The sequence below is a fragment of the Salvelinus alpinus genome, chromosome 3 (genome assembly GCF_045679555.1).
Source record: "Salvelinus alpinus chromosome 3, SLU_Salpinus.1, whole genome shotgun sequence".
NCBI lineage: Eukaryota > Metazoa > Chordata > Actinopteri > Salmoniformes > Salmonidae > Salvelinus > Salvelinus alpinus.
This window is the reverse complement of record NC_092088.1, coordinates 68,039,273-68,061,501: the sequence shown is the minus strand read 5'-3', so window position 1 is coordinate 68,061,501 and position 22,229 is coordinate 68,039,273. Positions and strand designations below refer to the sequence as shown.

The 22,229-nt window shown below is 44.1% G+C and overlaps 1 protein-coding gene across 1 annotated transcript in view; it reads right to left on the bottom strand.

Annotated features, from left to right (window-relative positions):
- LOC139571201 (complement C1q tumor necrosis factor-related protein 1-like) overlaps window positions 1–21,870 on the bottom strand; it is a 39,256-nt gene extending 17,386 nt beyond the window's left edge. The window contains exon 1 of the mRNA XM_071393827.1: window positions 21,654–21,870. The gene's annotated coding sequence lies outside the window, so the exon portion shown is untranslated. The remainder of the gene's footprint in view (window positions 1–21,653) is intronic.
- Window positions 21,871–22,229: the final 359 nt, after the last annotated feature.

Here is a 22,229-nt window from a genome sequence, read left to right as displayed (position 1 = left end):
GTTTTACCAGAGTGTGAGTCCCAAATGGCACCCTATTCCCTATACAGTAGTGGCCCCCTGGTCAAAAGTAGTGTTCTATAAATGCAATAGAGTGCCATTTGGGACTGAGAGAGTGCCGTCCATTATCAAAGGAAGTGGTCTATTACCTGTGATCCATTCAGTGAAATACAGGGTAGAGCATTTCCTTTCAGTGTAATGGTAGGGCTTGATTGTTTTTCTTATCCAATTAGGAGATCGTATCCACCTACAGTCTGTAATCACAACACACACACACACACATATGCATGCACGCACATACAAACACACTCTCCTCTCTCCGTAACAAGGTAATTACGAGCATCACAGCCGCTTTTAACCTGGGGGTCACTGTTTCAGGGTTTGATTTTGTTTCCTGTGATGCGATGTGGTTGAAATGGTTTTCCAAAACGAAGCCATGCGGTCGGCTTTTAAAGCAACCACTTTAGAAAACATAGCATCACACACAACCACAGCTACACACACAAATATGTGGCACAGACACACGCACACACGCACCCACCCACCCACACACACATACACATACACATACAGTAAGTAGAGCTGTGCTTTTGAAGTCAACAGGCCAGACAGAACACTACTACCAATTAACCATTGAACAAAATATCTGTGAACCACTGTGGTAGTAAATCAGACAGAGGCTGCGTCCCAAATAGTGCCCTATTCCCTATATGGTGAACTACCTTTAACCGTTATGGGCCCTGGTTAAAAGAAGTGTACTAAAAAGGGAATAGGGTGCCATTTGGGACGCAAGCCAGAGAACAGACAATCAACACAAATAGAAGGGACTGTTTGTACTGGCCGAGAAGGTTTATACATGGTCTGATAAGGTGCAAGTCTAAGAATGGAGACAAAGAATAGATAAACAGTAGCTACATTGTTAACAAAGGATGGAAGAAGAAAGAAAAGACACCAGCGAATGAAACAAGATAGAAGATATCAAAAGTATAACCAGTTTGTGTGTGTGTGTGTGTGTGTGTGTGTGTGTGTGTGTGTGTGTTCATGCATGGGTGTGTGACTGGATCTCCTCAAGAGCACAATAATCTTGCTGGTGCATCTGGAGAAGTTCAAAGCAGCGGCATCATGCACCTATGATTTTAGAGGGGGCACGAGGTATGTGAGGATGGAAGGGGGATGGTCCGGAAGGTGTTTCAGAATTTAGCATTTTTCAAACCCCTGAAACTGTCACGTTCCTGACCTATTTTTATGTTATTTTGATTATGTTTAGTTGGTCAGGGCGTGAGTTGGGGTGGGCATTGTATGTTGTGTGTGTTTTGTTTAGTCTATGGGTGTTGTATTGTGTATGGGATAGATAATTGTGAGGTTGTCTAGTTATGTCTATGGCTGCCTAGATTGGGTCTCAATCAGAGACAGCTGTCATTCATTTGTCTCTGATTGGGAGCCATATTTAAGGTAGCCATAGGCAGTAGGCTTTTGTGGGTAGTTGTCTTGTTTAACGTTTGTTGCTTGTCTGTGCACTTGCGTTATTTAGCTTCACGATCATTTGTTGTTTTTTGTTTGTTTGTATAGTGTTTTCGTTTCATGTTCATCTTCGGTCATTTAAATTAAAAGAAGATGGCTTATTTTCCTCATGCTGCGTTTTGGTCCGAATCTCTTCCACACGGTCGTGACAGAACTACCCACCACAACAGGACCAAGCGGATTGAGGAAGGAGAAAAGGAACTAAAACAATGGGGAAAAGAGGAATGGACTTGGGAGGAGATCCTGGACGGCAAAGGACCCTGGACTCAGCCAGGGGAATATCGCCGTCCCAAAGCGGAGCTGGAGGCAGCACGTAGGAGAGGCTGGAAGCCCGAGAGGCTCACCCAAAAATTTATTGGGGGGGGGGCTAAAGGGGAGTGTGGCGAAGCCGGGTTGGATACCTGAGCCAACTCCCCGGGCTTGCCGTGGAGTAAGAGGGCATCGTACTGGTCAGACACCGTGTTATGCGGTAAAGCGCACGGTGTCCCCAGTACGCGTGCTTAGCCCAGTGCGGGCTATTCCACCTTGCCGCACTGGGAGGGCTAGGTTGGGCATCGAGCCGAGTGCCATGAAGCCGGCCCAACGTATCTGGTCTCCAGTACGTCTCCTCGGGCCGGCGTACATGGCACCAGCCTTACAGGTGGTGTCCCCGGTTCGCCTGCATAGCCCAGTGCGGGCTATTCCACCTCGCCGCACTGGCAGGGCTACGGGGACCATTCAACCTGGTAAGGTTGGGGAGGCTCGGTGCTCAAGAGCACGTGTCCTCCTTCACGGTCCGGTATATCCGGCGCCACCTTCCCACCCCAGCTCAGTACCACCAGTGCCTACACCACGCACCAGGCTTCCAGTGCATCTCCAGAGCCCTGTTCCTCCTCCACGCACTCTCCCTATGGTGCGTGTCTCCAGCCCAGTGCCTCCAGTTCCGGCACCACGCACCAAGCCTCCTGTGCGTCTCCAGAGCCCTGTACGCACTGTTCCTTCTCCCCGCACTCGCCCTGAGGTGCGTGCCCTCAGCCCGGTACCTCCAGTTCCGGTACCACGCACCAGGCCTAGAGTGCGCCACGAGAGTCCAGTGTGCCCTGTTGTTGTTCCCCGCACTCGCCCTGAGGTGCGTGTCCTTAGCCCGGTTCCTCCAGTTCCGGTACCACGCACCAGGCCTATAGTGCGTCTCAGCCGGCCAGAGTCTGCCGTCTGCCCAGCGGCGCCTGAACTGCCCGTCTGCCCAGCGGCGCCTGAACTGCCCGTCTGCCCAGCGGCGCCTGAACTGCCCGTCTGCCCAGCGGCGCCTGAACTGCCCGTCTGCCCAGCGGCGCCTGAACTGCCCGTCTGCCCAGCGGCGCCTGAACTGCCCGTCTGCCCAGCGGCGCCTGAACTGCCCGTCTGCCCAGCGGCGCCTGAACTGCCCGTCTGCCATACGCCGTCTGAACTGTCCGTCTGCCATGAGCCTGCAAAGCCGCCCGTCTGCCATGAGCCTGCAAAGCCGCCCGTCTGCCATGAGCCTACAGAGCCGTCCGCCAGACAGGAGCCGCTAGAGCCTTCCGTCAGACCGGATCAGCCAGAGCCTTCCGCCAGACCGGATCAGCCAGAGCCTTCCGCCAGACCGGATCAGCCAGAGCCTTCCGCCAGACCGGATCAGCCAGAGCCTTCCGCCAGATCGGATCAGCCAGAGCTTTCCGCCAGACCGGATCAGCCAGAGCCTTCCGCCAGACCGGATCAGCCAGAGCCTTCCGCCAGACCGGATCAGCCAGAGCCTTCAGCCAGCCATGACCGTCCAGAGCCGTCAGCGAGCCATGACCGTCCAGAGCCGTCAGCGAGCCATGACCGTCCAGAGCCGTCAGCGAGCCATGACCGTCCAGAGCCGTCAGCGAGCCATGACCGTCCAGAGCCGTCAGCGAGCCATGACCGTCCAGAGCCGTCAGCGAGCCATGACCGTCCTGAGCCGTCAGCCAGCCATGACCGTCCAGAGCCGTCAACCAGCCAAGAGCGTCCAGAGCCAGCCAGCCAGGATCCGCCAGTCATTCTGGTGTTGCCCCTCATTCTGGTGTTGCCCCTCATTCTGGTGTTGCCCCTCATTCCGGTGTTGCCCCTCATTCCGGTGCTGCTCCTTATCCTGATGATGCCCCTTAATTTAGGTGGGGTTATTTGGAGGGTGGGCATTGTGAGGGGGATAAAGAAGCGGGGATTGATTATGGTGGGGTGGGGACCTCGCCCTCAGCCTGAGCCACCACCGTGGACAGAAGCCCACCCAGACCCTCCCCTAGACTTTTGGTGGTGCGTTCGGAGTACGCACCTTGAGGGGGGGGTTATGTCACGTTCCTGACCTATTTTTATGTTATTTTGATTATGTTTAGTTGGTCAGGGCGTGAGTTGGGGTGGGCATTGTATGTTGTGTGTGTTTTGTTTAGTCTATGGGTGTTGTATTGTGTATGGGATAGATAATTGTGAGGTTGTCTAGTTATGTCTATGGCTGCCTAGATTGGGTCTCAATCAGAGACAGCTGTCATTCATTTGTCTCTGATTGGGAGCCATATTTAAGGTAGCCATAGGCAGTAGGCTTTTGTGGGTAGTTGTCTTGTTTAACGTTTGTTGCTTGTCTGTGCACTTGCGTTATTTAGCTTCACGATCATTTGTTGTTTTTGTTTGTTTGTATAGTGTTTTCGTTTCATGTTCATCTTCGGTCATTTAAATTAAAAGAAGATGGCTTATTTTCCTCATGCTGCGTTTTGGTCCGAATCTCTTCCACACGGTCGTGACAGAAACAGCTTTTTTAAAGCTAAAGCCATATTCATTATGCCTAATTCTATGTAAAAATATGTATAATTTTCTGCATAGGTTATCTAAGCATATCTCTTTACCTGTTCAATTGTCATTTGAATGAATTATGTACATTGATTCTGTAAGAACTTTTACACCTTAGACAAGTTTATTACAACTGCCACACTGGTATATAGCAACATAACCCAATAATTAAAGACATTTTTGTATTTTCTAAAGTCTAGCAACCTTGCAAGCATGCATGCCAGCGAAGATAGTTAGACAAGATACAGAACAGAAGCCAGTAAATTACTGTAGATTTACAGGACCTTTACTGTAACACAAATTTACAACATATTACTGGAACACCTGACTGCTGTATTTCTAGAATTAGTGTAGTGGATTGCCATTGAGCCCCCATAATGCATTGCACTTTACAGTACTGCAGTGTAATATATAATTACAGTAGCTATCTGTAAAATAAAATGCTGTAAATCTACAACAATTTGTTACAGTGTGAGGTTGGGAGTTTGGGAACCTATCTAGCTAGGTAGTTAAAGTCAACTTCATAAAATTGCTATTTGGCTAGTATTACAGAGAAACAACAAAACGTTTGGTTTTATTTATTCATCAAGAAGGAATCAATAGAGATAAATAGTAATGGCGTCTTTTTGTAGGCACCATCTCCACCATGGTTCTGTCCAACGAACCATTGGTTCTGTCCAACGAACCATGGTGGAGATGGTGCCTACAAAAAGCCAGTAATTTACTGGCTTCTGTTCTGTATCTTATGGGAAAATGTATTGAGTTTTTGTAGGGTTTTTGGATAAACGCTGAAAATTAGATCTTGTACGTTTTGTGAGATAATCTTCACCAGCTAATGTAACCTTTTGTGAATTTTTAAGCATTTCTGTAATAAAAAAGCACAAAGCACATAGAATGATTTGTAATTCATAAATGTGATGTTAACTGACTGATATTATCTCATAGAACAAAACGTATAAGATATCCTAAGCCTGTGTTAACCTCAGACCTTATTTTCGGCATTTATCGCAAAATCCTATTCTTTCCCCATTGTTTTTCCTGAAAGAACCAGAGGTAACTCATTTCCATTTCTTTAGGACAACAAGCTGGCGAGGTCTATATGCTACATAAATTGATCAAATTCTGGAGCTAATTGTGTTTTGTGTTGTCTTGATGATTATGTAAAGAGTGGTTATTGGTGATTTATGTATGTTTACACAACAGTAAGATGGGCTAAAATAGTCCAAAACTATTTTATCCCATCTTACTCTTGTGTAAACATACATGAATCACCACTAACCACTCCTTACATAATCTTCAACACAACACACACTTGGCTCCAGAATTGGCCCTGTATACCTTTACTTGTTGTTTATCGGAAACAGTGGTTGTGAGTGACTATTTACAGCAAACCAGATAGCACTTCTTGCCTCTCCTAAATCATGTTAGCAATATAGATCTGTAATATTCACAGCTGATATCTAACAAAACCAGTGTTCAAATACTAAAGTATGCACTTTCCGAGTTTTCTCATAAGACAGACATGATTTTGAACAAAGGACGATTCCTCATTTTGTGTTTGATTTGGTGTTCCTCTTCAAGCCCCTATCATGTTTACAATCCCACTTCCGATATCTTCCTAACCATCCCCCCTCTTTCCTCCGGATCCCCTCCAGAGATGTTTACACTACAGTGGCAGACACACACACATGCTGTATATATGCACAAACACTGTATATATGCACACATGCACACACACACACACTGTACATACATACACACACATGCATACACACACACACAGACATACACTTCGGACCGGCAAGTTTAGGGAACATGAGAAAAATTGTAAATCTCCAACCACAGTCCTGACCTTACTGTAAACTGTGTTGCATAACCCATAGTGTTATTGCTTCCCATATCTCCAGGGAACTCTTGCACCGGCTGTGTGTGTGTGTGTGTGTGTGTGTGTGTGTGTGTGTGTGTGTGTGTGTGTGTGTGTGTGTGTGTGTGTGTGTGTGTGTGTGTGTGTGTGTGTGTGTGTGTGTGTGTGTGTGTGTGTGTGTGTGTGTGTGTGTGTGTGTGTGTGTGTGTGTGTAAAGATGGACTACAGATACATCAAAATGAATCTTGTTACAAATATAAGATATTCTAATGACTAAAATATAACATACTTTTAGACAGTTGTATTTAGATAAAATACAGATACATACAGGTATTGGTAGCACTTTATAATAGCTCAACGTAATAAAGCATTTATAATGGATTAGTAAATAGTTTGTTCATTTTTTATTAATCATTACTCCAGTCATAAGATGTTTGATATAGGTCCTTATAAACCATTTATTAAACAGTAGTTAATTGTTTTGGGGTGGCCTCATCTAAAGTTTGGGATACTTATACTTTACAAATGTTTTGAGTGACCAATGTAATTTCTCACAAAAATATGGAAAGATGAAATCGTCTGTGACAGTAGAAGAGTCACGTTGTCGTTTTGAGATAGGTTCCCCTGTCTTACTCTCCGTCATGTTTGGGTGTTGCTTGTTGTGTCACGAATACCACCGAAGGTGGCTCCCCTTCCTGTTCGGGTGGCGCTCGGCGGTCATCGTCCCCGGTCTACTAGCTGCCACCGATCCCTTTTTCCTTTTCGTTTATGTCTGTCTAATTGTTTTCACCTGTTCCTTGTTGGGGTTTTGGGATGGGTGCTATTTATGTTCGTTTTGCCCGCTAGTGTTTGTGCGGGCTTATTGGTTGTTACGTTTGGTGATGTATCGTGTCTTGTTTTGGGTTTTTCGCTGTCCAGTGTTTGTAACAAGGTTTGGGGTTTGTTTAGCGCCAGTGTTTTGGGCATTCACCCATGTTTGGACCTGTTACGTTTTTGAAGGACATTAAAGCGTTTTCCCGTTCATTTCGCTCTCTGCATTTGACTCCTCACTCATTTCACTCACCCACCGTTACATGTTGTCATTACTTCATGTCTTAAAGTAATGATGGACTGTCGTTTCTTTGCTTATTTGAGCTGTTCTTGCCATAATATAGACTTGGTCTTTAACGAAATAGGGCTATCTTCTGTATATCATCACTACATTGTCACAATACAACTGATTGGCTCAAACGCATTAAGAAGGAAAGAAATTCCACAAATTTACTTTTAACAAGGCACGCCTGTTAATTGAAAAAAGTGACTACCCCAAGAGTGTGCAATGCTGTCATCAAGGCAAAGGGTGGCTACTTTGAAGAATCTAAAATATATTTTGATTTGTTTAACACTTTTTTGGTCACTACATGATTCCATATGTGTTATTTCATAATGTTGATGTCTTCACTATTATTCTACAATGTAGAAAATAGTAAAAAAATAAGAAAAACCCTTGAATGAGTAGGTGTGTCCAAACTTTTGACTGGTACTGTATATATAGATAGACATACAGATAGATAGATATACACACACACACACACACACATTAGAATACAAAAACACAGTCATGGTAAGCACAAATCACCCAGAAAAAATGTTACATTCATCCACAAATAAATCCCCAATCAATACTTTAAATTGCCTGAACAGCACCAGGCATTTTTTTCAGTAATGAGGCCAGTGTCTGAATTAATTTGTTGTTGTAGAGAGGAGGAAGTAGAACCCTTCAGGAATTTGACAGTTTTCCATAATTTAGCCAGGTTCCCATTACAATCTGAAAGAGCGGTTACATAATAATCAGATTTAGCCTTTCTGATTTGTTTTACACAATGATTCCTCAATTGCTTTAAAGCTTGCCAGTCTAGGCCAAAGCATGTGCTCCTGGCCTTTACCCACGCATCATCTCATTTATCAAATCAAATCAAATTGTATTGGTCACATACACGTGTTTAGCAAATGTTATTGCGGGTGTAGCGAAATGCTTGTGTTTCTAGCTCCGACAGTGCAGTAAAATCTAACAAGTAATATCTAACAAATCTAAGTAAAGGAATGGAATTAAGAATATATAAATATATGGATGAGCAATGTCAGAGCAGCATAGACTAAGACACAGTAGAATAGTATAGAATACAGTATATGCATATGAGATGAGTAATGCAAGATATGTAAACATTATTAAAGTGACTAGTGTTCCATTAATTAAAGTGGCCATAGATTTCAAGTCTATGTGCATAGTCAGCAGCCTCTAATGTGCTCGTGATGTCTATTTAACAGTCTGATGGCCTTGAGATAGATACTGTTTTTCAGTCTCTTGGTCCCAGCTTTGATGCACCTGTACTGACCTCACCTTCTGGATCATAGCGGGGTGAACAGGCACTGGCTCGGGTGGTGGTTGTCCTTGATGATCTTTATGGCCTTCCTGTGACATCGTGTTGTAGGTGTCCTAGAGGGCAGGTAGTTTGCCCCCAGTGATGCGTTGGGCTGTAAAAGTTTGTGAGGGTTTCAGCTGCCAAGCCAAATTTCTGCAGCCTCCTGAGGTTGAAGAGGCGCTGTTGCGCCTTCTTCACCACACTGTCTGTGTGGGTGGACCATTTCAGTTTGTCAGTGATGTATATGCCGATGTACTTGAAGCTTTCCACATTCTCCACTGTGGTCCTGTCAATGTGCATAGGGTGGTGCTCCCTCTGCTGTTTCCTGAAGTCCACAATCATCTCCTTTGTTTTGTTGACGTTGAGTGAGAGGCTATTTTCCTGGCACCACACTCCCAGAGCCCTCAACTCCTCCCTGTAGGCTGTCTCGTCATTGTTGGTAATCAAGCCTACTACTGTTGTGTCGTCTGCAAACTTGATGATTGAGTTGGAGATGTGCTTGGCCACGCAGTCATGTGTGAACAGGGAGTTCAGGAGGGTGCTGAGCACGCACCCTTCTGGGGAACCAGTGTTGAGGATCAGCGAAGTGGAGGTGTTGTTTCCTACCTTCACCACCTAGGGGCGGCCCGTCAGGAAGTCCAGGACCCAGTTGCACAGGGCGGGGTTCAGACCCAGTGCCTCGAGCTTAATGATGAGCTTGGAGGGTACTATGGTGTTCAATGCTGAGCTATAGTCAATGAACTACATTCTTAAGTATTCCTCTTGTCCAGATGGGATAGGGCAGTGTGCAGTGCGATGGCGATTGCATCATCTGTGGATCTATTGGGATGGTAAGCAAAGTGAAATGGGTCTAGGGTGATAGGTAAGTTAGAAGTGATATGATCCTTAAATAGTCTCTCAAGCACTTCATGATGGCAGAAGTAAGTGCTATGGGGCGATAGTCATTTAGTTCAGTTATCTTTGCTTTCTTGGTTACAGGAACAATGGTGGCCCTCTTGAAGCATGTGGGGACAGCAGACTGGGATAGGGAGAGATTGAATATGTCCGTAAACACACCATGAAGCTGGTCTGTGCATGCTCTGAGGACGTGGCTAGGGATATCGTCTGGGCAGGCAGCCTTGCGAGGGTTAACACGCTTAAATGTCTTACGTCGGTCACGGAGAAGGATAGCCCACAGTCCTTGGTAGCGGGCCGTGTCGGTGGCACTGTGCTATCCTCCAAGTGGGCGAAGAAGGTGTTTAGCTTGTCCAGAAGCAAGACGTCGGTGTCCGCGACGTGGCTGGTTTTCCTTTTGTAGTCCATGATTGTCTGTAGACCCTGCGACATATGTCTCGTGTCTGAGCCGTTGAATTGCGACTCCACTTTGTCTCTGTACTGACGTTTTGCCTGTTTGATTGCCTTGTGGTGGGAATAACTACACTGTTTGTATTCTGCCATATTCCTAGTCACCTTGCCATGGTTACATGCGGTGGTTCGCGCTTTCAGTTTTGCGTGAATGCTGCCATCTAGCCATGGTTTCTGATTAGGGTAGGTTTTAATAGTCACAGTGGGTACAACATCTCCCAAACACTTCCTGATAAACTCACCGTATCAGTATATTCGTCGAGATTATTCTTGAATGCTGCCCGGAACATATCCCAGTTCAAGTCATCAAAACAATCTTGAAGTGTGGATTCCGATTGGTCAGACCAGCGTTGAATAGTCCTTAGCACGGGTACTTCCTGTTTTAGTTTCTGCCTATAGGAAGGGAGGAGCAAAATGGAGTCATCGTCAGATTTGCCCGAAAGGAGGACGGGGGAGGGCCTTGTAGGCATCCCGGAAGTTGGAGTAGCAGTGGTCGAGTGTTTTAGCAGCACGAGTACAACAGTCAATGTGTTGATAGAACTTCGGCAGCCTTATCCTCAAATTTGCATGGTTAAAATCTCCAGCTACAATAAATGCAGCCTTAGGATATGTGGTTTCCAGTTTGCACAGTGAAGTTCTTTGAGGGCCGTTGTGGTATCGGCTTGAGGAGGGATATACATGGCTGTGACTATAACCGAAGAAAACTATCTTGGGACATAATACGGTTGGCATTTGATTGTGAGGTATTCTAGGTCAGGTGAACAAATGGACTTGAGTTCCTGTATGTTATCACAAGTACACCATGAGTTGTTAATCATGAAACATACACCCCCGCCCTTCTTCTTCCCGGAGAGATATTTATTCCTGTCTACGCGATGAACTTAGAACCCAACTTGCTGGACCGACTTAGACAGTATATCCCGAGAGAGCCTTATTTCCGTGAAACAGAGTATGTTACAATCCCTGACGTCTCTCTGGAAAGAGACCCTCGCCCTGAGCTCATCAACTTTATTATCCAGAGCCTGAACATTAGCGAGTAATATACTCGGAAGCGGTGGGTGGTGTGCGTCGGCCTCTGGAATCAGTTAAATTGCCCTGGGGGGTGCGAACAAAAGATCCGCTTTGAGAAAGTCATATTTCTGGTCGTAATGCTAGTAGTGCTGGTGAGTTACCACCGCTCTGATATCGAATAGTTCTTCCCGGCTGTATGGAATAACACAAAAAAAATCTGGGCTAATAATGTTTCCTAAGAGCTAGAAGCAAGGCAGCTCTCTATGTCGGCGCCATTTTAGGATCTCTAGGGTTGGGCCGCGTAGGCTTAGTCACCAGCTGGGTTAGTTTTAGATCATTAGATATGTTTTTTAGATTGTCTGAAGCCCGTATTTCCAAATCATAATTTAGGTCACCCCGGATAATAACTGCTGATTTAATAAAAGAAGACAACAAACTAGTTATTTCCTTGAGTGCAAAAAAGGTTAGCCGAGGGAGGGCGGTAGACCCCTATAACAGTTATGGATACATTTTCGCCAGACAAAGGCTTAAAGATAGTAGCTAAACAAAATTGGCAAGGGAAATGGATTTTAGTAAAGAGACAGATAAATATTGTTTTATAAATATGCCACTCCACCTCCTCTACCCTGTCTGTCAGCTCTGAACACATCATAACCGTCAATATTAATATCAGAGTCCAGAATGAATCTTAACACAGCCTTGAAATATGGACAAAGGGGCCTCCCGGGTGGTGCAGTGGTCTAAGGCTGTGCCAGTGGTCAAGAAGCTATGCCACCAGCGATTCTGGGTTCGAGCCCAGGCTCTGCCGCAGCCGGCCGTGACCGGGAGGGTCATGGGGCGACGCACAATTGGCCCAGCGTCGTCCGGGTTAGGGAGGGTTTGGCCGGCAGGGATATCCTTGTCTCATCGCACACTAGCGACTCCTGTGGCGGGCCAGGCGCAGTGCACGCTGACCAGGTCACTAGGTGTACGGTGTTTCCTCTGACACATTGGTGCGGCTGGCTTCTGGGTTGGATGTGCGTTGTGTCAAGAAGCAGTGCGGCTTGGTTGGGTTGTGTTTCGGAGGACGTGTGGCTCTCGACCTTCGCCTCTCCCGAGTCCGTACGGAAGTTGCAGCAATGAGACAAGACTACTACTAATTGGATACCATGAAAAAGAGGGTAATAAAAAAAAATGTATGGTTTGGTTTGGGTAGAGCCCATCATCCCTGTAGAGCATCTTTTATTTCCAAAAGGTGTCGAAAATTGAGGGTTATCATGCCAACAGAGTGGCAGTAGTCTTTATGCCAGATATGAAGTGCTGAACCTTTCGCAGCCGCGACCCAGCAACGACATGGGACCATAGATACAGTGCATTCGGAAAGTATTCATATCCCTTGACTTTTTCCAAATTCTTTACGTTACAGCCTTATTTTACAGCTTCATCCATCTACACACAATACTTCATAATGACATGAAAGCTAAAACTGTTTTTTAGACATTTTTGCAAATGTATAAAATAAAAAAATTAAATGTTCCATTTACATAAGTATTTACTGAGTACTTTGTTGAAGCACCTTTGGTAACGATTACAGCCTTGAGTCTTCTTGGGTATGACGCCACAAGCTTGGTACTGTCATGACGTTGGCCTGGGGGTAGGTTTAGGACAGTCATAAATACCTCTTTCCCCCCTCCTCCGTTCCTCTTCCCTACTCTACTGATCTGACAAATCAACTGTAAATGTTGGTGTTCCTCAAGGCTCCGTTTTAGGAGCACTATTGTTTTCACTATATATTTTACCTCTTGGTGATGTCATTCGGAAACATAATGTTAACTTTCACTGCTATGCGGACAACACACAGCTGTACATTTTGATGAAACATGGTAAAGCCCCAAAATTGCCCTCCCTGGAAACCTGTGTTTCAGACATAAGGAGTGGATGGCGGCAAATGTTCTACTTTTAAACTCGGACAAAACAGAGATGCTAGTTCTAGGTCCCAAGAAACAAAGAGATCTTCTGTTGACTCTGACAATTAAACTTGATGGTTGTACAGTCGTCTCAAATAAAACTGTGAAGGACCTCGGCATTACTCTGGACACTGATCTCTTTTTTGACGAACTTATAAAGACTGTTTCAAGGACAGCTTTTTTCCATCTACGTAACATTGCAAAAATTAGAAACTTTCTGTCCAAAATGATGCATAAAAATTTATCCATGCTTTTGTCACTTCTAGATTAGACTACTGCAATTCTCTACTTTCCGGCTACCCAGGTAAAGAACTAAATACACTTCAGTTAGTGCTAAACACGGCTGCTAGAATCTTGACTAGAACCCCAAAATTTGATCATATTACTCCAGTGCTAGCCTCTCTACACTGGCTTCCTGTTAAGGCTAGGGCTGATTTCAAGGTTTTACTGCTAACCTACAAAGCATTACATGGGCATGCTCCTACCTATCTTTCCGATTTGGTCCTACCGTACATACCTACACGTACGCTACGGTCACAAGACGCAGGCCTCCTTACTGTCCCTAGAATTTCTAAGCAAACAGCTGGAGGCAGGGCTTTCTCCTATAGAGCTCCATTTTTATGGAATGGTCTGCCTATTCATGTGAGCGATGCAGACTCGGTTTCGACCTTTAAGTCTTTATAGAAGACTCATCTCTTCAGTAGGTCCTATGATTGAGTGTAGTCTGGCCAAGGAGTGTGAAGGTGAACAGAAAGGCACTGGAGCAACGAACCGCCCTTGCTGTCTCTGCCTGGCCCGTTCCCCTCGCTCCACTGGAATTCTCTGCCTCAAACCCTTTTAATGGGGGCTGAGTCACTGGCTTACTGGTGCTCCATGCCGTCCCTAGGAGGGGTGCGTCACCTGAGTGGGTTGAGTCACTGACGTGATCTTCCTGTTCGGGTTGGCGCCCCCCCCTTGGGTTCGTGCCGTGGGGGAGATCTTCGTAGGGTATGCTCGGCCTTTTCTCCGGATAGTAAGTTGGTGGTTGAAGATATCCCTCTAGTGGTGTGGGGGCTGTGCTTTGGCAAAGTGGGTGGGGTTATGTCCTGCCTGTTTGGCCCTGTCGGGCCACAGTGTATAGTCGGGCCACAGTGTCTCCCGACCCCTCCTGTCTCAGCCTCCAGTATTTATGCTGCAATAGTTTATGTGTCGGTGGGCTAGGGTCAGTCTGTTATATCTGGAGTATTTCTCCTGTCTTATCCGGTGTCCTGTGTGAATTTAAGTATACTCTCTATAATTCTCTCTTTTTCTCTCTTTTTCTCTCTCTTTCTCTCTCTTTCTCTCTCTCTCTCGCTCTCTCGGAGGACCTGAGCCTTAGTACCATGCCTCAGGACTACCTGGCCTGATGACTCCTTGCTGTTCCCTGCTCGTGCTGCTGCTCCAGTTTCAACTGTTCTGCATGCGGCTATGGAACCCTGACCTGTTCACCAGACGTGCTACCTTGTCCCAGACCTGCTGTTTTAAACTCTCTAGAGATAGCAGGTGCGGTAGAGATACTCTGAAAGATCAACTATGAAAAGCCAACTGACATTTACTCCTGAGGTGCTGACCTGTTGCACCCTCTACAACCACTGTGATTATTATTATCTGACCCTGCTGGTCATCTATGAACATTTGAACATCTTGGCCTTGCACTGTTATAATCTCCACCCTGCACAGCCGGAAGAGGACTGGCCACCCCTCATAGCCTAGGTTCTGGCCTTTCTATGGAGTTTTTCCTAGCCACCGTTCTACACCTGCATTGCTTGCTCTTTTGGGGTTTTAGGCTGGGTTTCTGTACAGCACTTTGTGACGTCAGCTGATGTAAGAAGGGCTTTATAAATAAATTTGATTGATTTATTGGATGGCTGTCTTCTGATTTATAAAATGGTGGGAAATCAATTAAATAAGTCATATAAACATATTAATATATTTTTAAGTAATTCTATTGCCTGATTTTGGGGACTGTCAGCTTAAGAGTTAAGGAGCATCAGGTACTGCTGGAATGTCTAGCAATGGCATGTCCATCTATTGTGAGAAATTACACTGGTCCCTCAAAACATTTATAAAGTATTTATACAATTTTAAAAAGCCCACACTTTAGATGAGGCCATGCAAAAATACTTAATTAATGATTAGTAAACGGTTTATAAGGACCCATATTAAACATCTTATGAATAATCTTATGAATCACTATAAATATTTAAAAGTTGTTTATAAATGTGTGAATAACTAGGTTACTAACATTTACAAATGTGGGAGTACTGACTAATAAATGAAACTATTTACTGATCCATTATAAATGCTTTATTACATGGAGTTATTATAAAGTGCTACCCAAGTATTTGTATTTACATTTGCAATTACACACCTTCACTACAACAACATTTTCAGAAAACAAAGAAATACAATTGTACTCACTATGACTGTGATATGTGGTTGTTTATCTACCTTAGTTGAATTCACTGACTTTAAGAGTGTCTGCTTTTTGACCAAAATGTAATTGTAAAAAATGAACAATTGCAAAGCACACTGGGTGTTATTATTGGCCTTCTTTCGGGGGCAGAGCTCATTATAATAATACCCAGCTTGCTTTGCAAGCATTCATTTTTATATTAACACTTTGATAATTTAGCAGACACTCTTATCATACCATAGTGTCATGAGACATCTGACACCAATGCAGGGTGAAAGTCGGCCACAAAATTATGAACCCCTGTAAAAACAAATGGTATAGAAAAGTATTTCGTAATTTACAACAAACAAGTCAAATACAAATTACAGGTCTCAAAAATATCTTGTACATTGGATTTTAGTTTGTATTTCACTGCAAGCCAGTGAAATACAAATGACGGAATACTCAAAAGCAATTGAAATAAGTATCTTTGCACACACACACGCACACACACAGTATGATAACATGCCAGGAGCATGTTCACCTGTAGCACGATAGAGGACCAATTAAACAAAACACCTAGGTTGCATTCCAAATGGCACCATATTCCCTATATAGTGGCTTACTTTGACAAGGGCCCAGCAGACTCCTTTGTGCCTTGGTAAAAAAGTAGTGCACTAAATAGGGAATAGGGTGCCATTTGGGACGCAATCCTATTAATGACATTGTGAAGGCTAAGAACAACAACATGGAAATAGACCTGTACTCACTGGTAGAGTATACAGACCTGTACTCACTGGTAGAGTATACAGACCTGTACTCACTGGTAGAGTATACAGACCGGTACTCACTGGTAGAGTATACAGACCTGTACTCACTGGTAGAGTATACAGACCGGTACTCACTGGTAGAATATACAGACCTGTACTCACTGGTAGAGTATACAGACCTGTACTCACTGGTAGAGTATACAGACCGGTACTCACTGGTAGAGTATACAGACCTGTACTCACTGGTAGAGTATACAGACCTGTACTCACTGGTAGAGTATACAGACCTGTACTCACTGGTAGAGTATACAGACCGGTACTCACTGGTAGAATATACAGACCTGTACTCACTGGTAGAGTATACAGACCTGTACTCACTGGTAGAGTATACAGACCTGTACTCACTGGTAGAGTATACAGACCGGTACTCACTGGTAGAGTATACAGACCTGTACTCACTGGTAGAGTATACAGACCGGTACTCACTGGTAGAATATACAGACCTGTACTCACTGGTAGAGTATACAGACCTGTACTCACTGGTAGAGTATACAGACCGGTACTCACTGGTAGAGTATACAGACCTGTACTCACTGGTAGAGTATACAGACCTGTACTCACTGGTAGAGTATACAGACCTGTACTCACTGGTAGAGTATACAGACCGGTACTCACTGGTAGAATATACAGACCTGTACTCACTGGTAGAGTATACAGACCTGTACTCACTGGTAGAGTATACAGACCTGTACTCACTGGTAGAGTATACAGACCGGTACTCACTGGTAGAATATACAGACCTGTACTCACTGGTAGAGTATACAGACCTGTACTCACTGGTAGAGTATACAGACCTGTACTCACTGGTAGAGTATACAGACCTGTACTCACTGGTAGAGTATACAGACCTGTACTCACTGGTAGTGTATACAGACCGGTACTCACTGGTAGTGTATACAGACCTGTACTCACTGATAGAATATACAGACCTGTACTCACTGGTAGAGTATACAGACCTGTACTCACTGATAGAATATACAGACCTGTACTCACTGGTAGAGTATACAGACCTGTACTCACTGGTAGAGTATACAGACCTGTACTCACTGGTAGAGTATACAGACCTGTACTCACTGGTAGAGTATACAGACCTGTACTCACTGGTAGAGTATACAGACCTGTACTCACTGGTAGAGTATACAGACCTGTACTCACTGGTAGTGTATACAGACCGGTACTCACTGGTAGAGTATACAGACCTGTACTCACTGGTAGAATATACAGACCGGTACTCACTGGTAGTGTATACAGACCGGTACTCACTGGTAGAGTATACAGACCTGTACTCACTGGTAGAATATACAGACCGGTACTCACTGGTAGAGTATACAGACCGGTACTCACTGGTAGAATATACAGACCTGTACTCACTGGTAGAATATACAGACCTGTACTCACTGGTAGAATATACAGACCTGTACTCACTGGTAGAATATACAGACCGGTACTCACTGGTAGTGTATACAGACCTGTACTCACTGCTAGAGTATACAGACCTGTACTCACTGGTAGAATATACAGACCGGTACTCACTGGTAGAATATACAGACCTGTACTCACTGGTAGAATATACAGACCTGTACTCACTGGTAGAATATACAGACCTGTACTCACTGGTAGAATATACAGACCTGTACTCACTGGTAGAGTATACAGACCTGTACTCACTGGTAGAATATACAGACCGGTACTCACTGGTAGAGTATACAGACCGGTACTCACTGGTAGAATATACAGACCTGTACTCACTGGTAGAATATACAGACCTGTACTCACTGCTACAGTATACAGACCTGTACTCACTGGTAGAGTATACAGACCTGTACTCACTGGTAGAGTATACAGACCTAGAGTAGTGTATACACTACTCACTGGTAGTGTATACAGACCTGTACTCACTGCTAGAGTATACAGACCTGCATTGCTGTAAAATACTTCCGAATTGAATGAAAGTTGCGGTGCACAGTGCACTGTTGAGATGCTGGAATTGTTTTTGGATGAATGTGCGAAGGTATCCTACTTTTTTTAATGATTGGTTTGTTTCATTAAAAGGTAATACATTTTTACTGGCCTCTGCCTGCGGCCTCTAAGTCCGACCCTGAACCTCATCAAACTTCACTGGCTCCCTATCCAATTCCGTATAAACTTCAAGACCCTCAAAACACCTCTTTCAGAAAGTCTATGGTCTTTGATTGACTTGTCATTTACATTAAATGTTGGCCATTTAGTGGACACTCTTGTACTTATCAACTTACAGTCAGTGCATTCAACCAAGGTTGATAAAGAAAACACATATCACAGTCATAGCAAGTAAAAAGCTTCTGTAACCGTTACTGAAAATGTTGTTGTAGTTAACAATACATTGGTCTTCAAAATAATTGTAATTACAACAAGATAGCTTATGATGTATCCCGATAGTGCCAATACAATACTGAGATATTCATGGGAACTCGATGTCAGAGCAAAGAAACACAGTGCAATACAGTGAAAGGGACTGTTAAACTGTAAGAAAATTATTTTTACAGTATTTTACTGTAATTACAAGGGATTAGAGGAAGCAGGTTGGCTGTATGCATTTGCATATTACATAATATTATTGAATACTAGTTTTTTTAATCACTTTCTCTTCTAGAGGCCTAAACAAATGCTTCCAAACTGGTTGTGATTACAGTGCAAAACAGATTAAATGGACATGGGTAAATTGTGAAGCATTAAAAGGTTTAAGACCCACTACCACTATAGTGATGTTACATTTGATACCGCCGCTCTGGGGCATGCGTCGGAATCGCTTAATTTATTCCGTAGCAGTGTGCTGATGCCTGTCTCGCTTTATCAGAAGCACGTGATCAAACCTGATTGGTTTGGCATTGGTTTCAGCGGAAGACAAAAAGGCTACACTGCCCATGCGCTACGGCATGTGTGACATTATCTCTAACAATTTGACTTTTCTAAATTCTTATGACCAGCAGGTGCCACTAGTGTACACTGTGTTGATTAATGCCTCAAGTAATGAACCTGTTTTTGAAACAATTGGCTGGAAAGCCTCAATGGTTCAGGAAGCTTAGTTTCCCCATCACTAGAGACCTATTTCTTGTACACAAAATATTTAGGGAACTACTACCACATATCACTTAAATTGGTACAGGCCTCGCAGTAACGGATGCAACAAATACAGCCACTTACAAGGCAAGCCTTAAAATATGTTAATGAGTCAATATCTTCCCAAAGCCCATGAAACCCTACCGCTTCAAAGAGTATCTTAAATAATCCTTCACCTCACCTTGACCCCCCCCCCCCCCCCCCAATTTGTATTTATTTGCTAAAAATAATGATCCTGAACCAGCACTTGACTCCCCCCCCCCTTGCTAGCTCTGACTTTGCTGATAGTTACTGTATTGAGGAACGTGTAGTTACTATGCCGTGATGTGCTTGTCCCACCTAGCTATCTTACGATGAATGCACTAACTGTAAGTCACTCTAGATAAGAGCATTTGCTAAATTACAAAAATGTAATACCATGCACCCACTAGTGTTGAAAACAAATTGGGCTCTCATGGTATGCTACTGTATTCTAAATTTCAGTAAATTACTAGCAGCAATTAGCCAATAGATGATAGAGTATCAGAACAAAGTGTGTAAAATTACTAAAGTACACTATATTACGATATTCTGTGTGGGTACAGCATTCTTACTCATGGGTGCAACAAATATAGCCTCTTACAAGGCTCGCCTTAAAATATGTTAATGAGCCAGAGACTTTCCCCGCCTACAACATTTTCCCACGATGTACCATAATGAATACTGTAAAACACATTTACAGTATTTTACAGTGCATTCTACTGTGTACTGCAGTTGAAATTACAGAAAGGTTGTACAGTGTGCTGTTAAACAAATGTGCAGTATTTTACTGTGCATTCCACAGTAATTTATTGCATTCAGTTTATACAGTATCATACAGTTGATTAACACAGTAGGTTAGTGATAAAATTACAAAAACGGTGTAGAGAATGCAGACAAGGATTGAACAAGTGCAGTGCCTTTTGACGGCAGCAATATTTTTGGTTAGGGAACTACTGTAGAAGAACATTGTTTTGTTATGTAAGGTAGGATGTTTAGACATTGCTTTCTGTATTCGCTGACACTCCCTCTCTCTTTCTATCCCTCTCTCTCAAGGCAGGACATGACCGGTGCAGAAGCAGTAAGTTCAGCTGCAGCCTACAGGCATTGTGTTGGTATGCCTGTCACGACTCCCGCCGAAGTTGACTCCCCTGCCTGTTCGGGCGGTGCTCGGCGGTTGTCGTCACCGGCCTACTAGCCGCCACCGATCCCTTTTTCCTTTTCTGTTAGTTTAGTCTTATTAGTTGCACCTGTTCCTATTTGTGTTTTCTTGATTTTCTAGCCTATTTAAGCTTGTTAGGCCCGCTCTAGTTTGTGTTCACGTTTAGTGTTGGCTGTGGTTTTGTGCTCCGGACCGTTTTTACCCTGTGTTTTGGGTTGGTCAGTGTTTTCCGCCCTGTGTTTGGGCATGACCATTTGTGCCGGAATAAAAGTGCCTATTTTTCTTGAACCCTCTGCTCTCTGCACCTGACTCCTACCTTCCACTCCTATTCATCCGTGACAATGCCCAAAGAATTCCTGTCCCACATTCATTTCACTTTGCCTCTTCAGGACACTCAGATGCCTATCCCTCTCAAACCAGCTCTACTTCTGCTCTCTGATTATATCCCTGTCTTTATACTATCGCCATTGTTACTGTCTAACAGAGAGACAAGGAATGAGTCCCAAATGGCACCCTATTCCCTATAGTGCACTACTTTTGACCAGGGCCTGCACTACAATATAAATAGGATGTTATTTGGGGCCAATTCAAGTATTTACGTGTCTGACTACACTGTCACGGGAGACAGGGTGAGGCAAAAACCATGCAGTCATCTCAGAACAAAACAAACACAGAAATTATCGACAAGTATCCAACGACAACAGAAAATAAAAGTTTAAAACGTGTCAGCCACTTGCTGTCAGCTAGCACAGTTCAGTGAGGTGCTGAAATCATTCATGATTTATCTCAAATGCATTCAGTCCCAGAATTGAATATAGGCCAGATGACACCACTACAGTACTTACTCAGTTCATGGTGACAGTTTTTGCTATTCAAACAAAAAATGCAACACTTTGCTTAGTGAAAACACTTTTCTGAGTGTTAGAGTGGTTAACTCTTACCACTGACCCTGCAGCCGCTGTAAAGCCTCAGAGAGATATATTCCTGTATTCTGACATGGGGTAGAGGGCATTTTAGTACGACATCTGGGAACGGTTTGTCACAACTCCACAGAAGCTGTGTGTGTGTCTGTTTGGACAGGCTTTGTTAACACATTTCATAAGGAATAGTGTCCAGTGGCAAAGACTATAGAAAGTGGATCTGAGCGGAATGTGTTTATTAAAGTTTAATAGATATCTACACGTTATTCCTGACATTTAGATTTAATTCAACAAAATGAGCATTCTAGATAATATGACAACACTTACCGCTTCTAAGATTATGGATCCACAAGGCTATATGGAAAGGATCCTGCTTGCTTCTTTGACTTGGTTTTAGCCTGGTTTAGCCCACGTTTATCACACCGTCAGCCTTAGTTTGTCCTGGTTTTCTCCCAGTTAGTCTTCCTCAGATCCCTGCCGTCAGTCAGTGTGTGAGTGTCATCCTCCTCCAACTCTCCCCCTAACACTGAACACTGCTGCCTGCCTGCTGTCTGCAGAGAGACTAGGTCTTCAAAACAAGTGGAGTGGAGAGAGGGAGGGAGGAAGAAAAGGAGGGTTGGAGAAATAAAGGGAGGAGCACAGATAGGGATGAAAGAAAAATAACAACAAAACGAGAGAGAAAGGGCAGATACAAGGAGAGAGAGCAACATGAGGGGACTAGAGAGGAGAGCGGGAAGAGAGAGAGAAAAGAGACAGAGAGAGATAAGGAGAGAGCACAACGAAGGGACCCAGAGGACAGAGAGAAAGAGAGAAAGAGAAAGGGGGGGTAAAGTAGCTGAAACAAGATTTAACAGTTTGTCTGGACAAATTAAACAAATTGTTCTCCCAGCGTTTTGTTAAGAA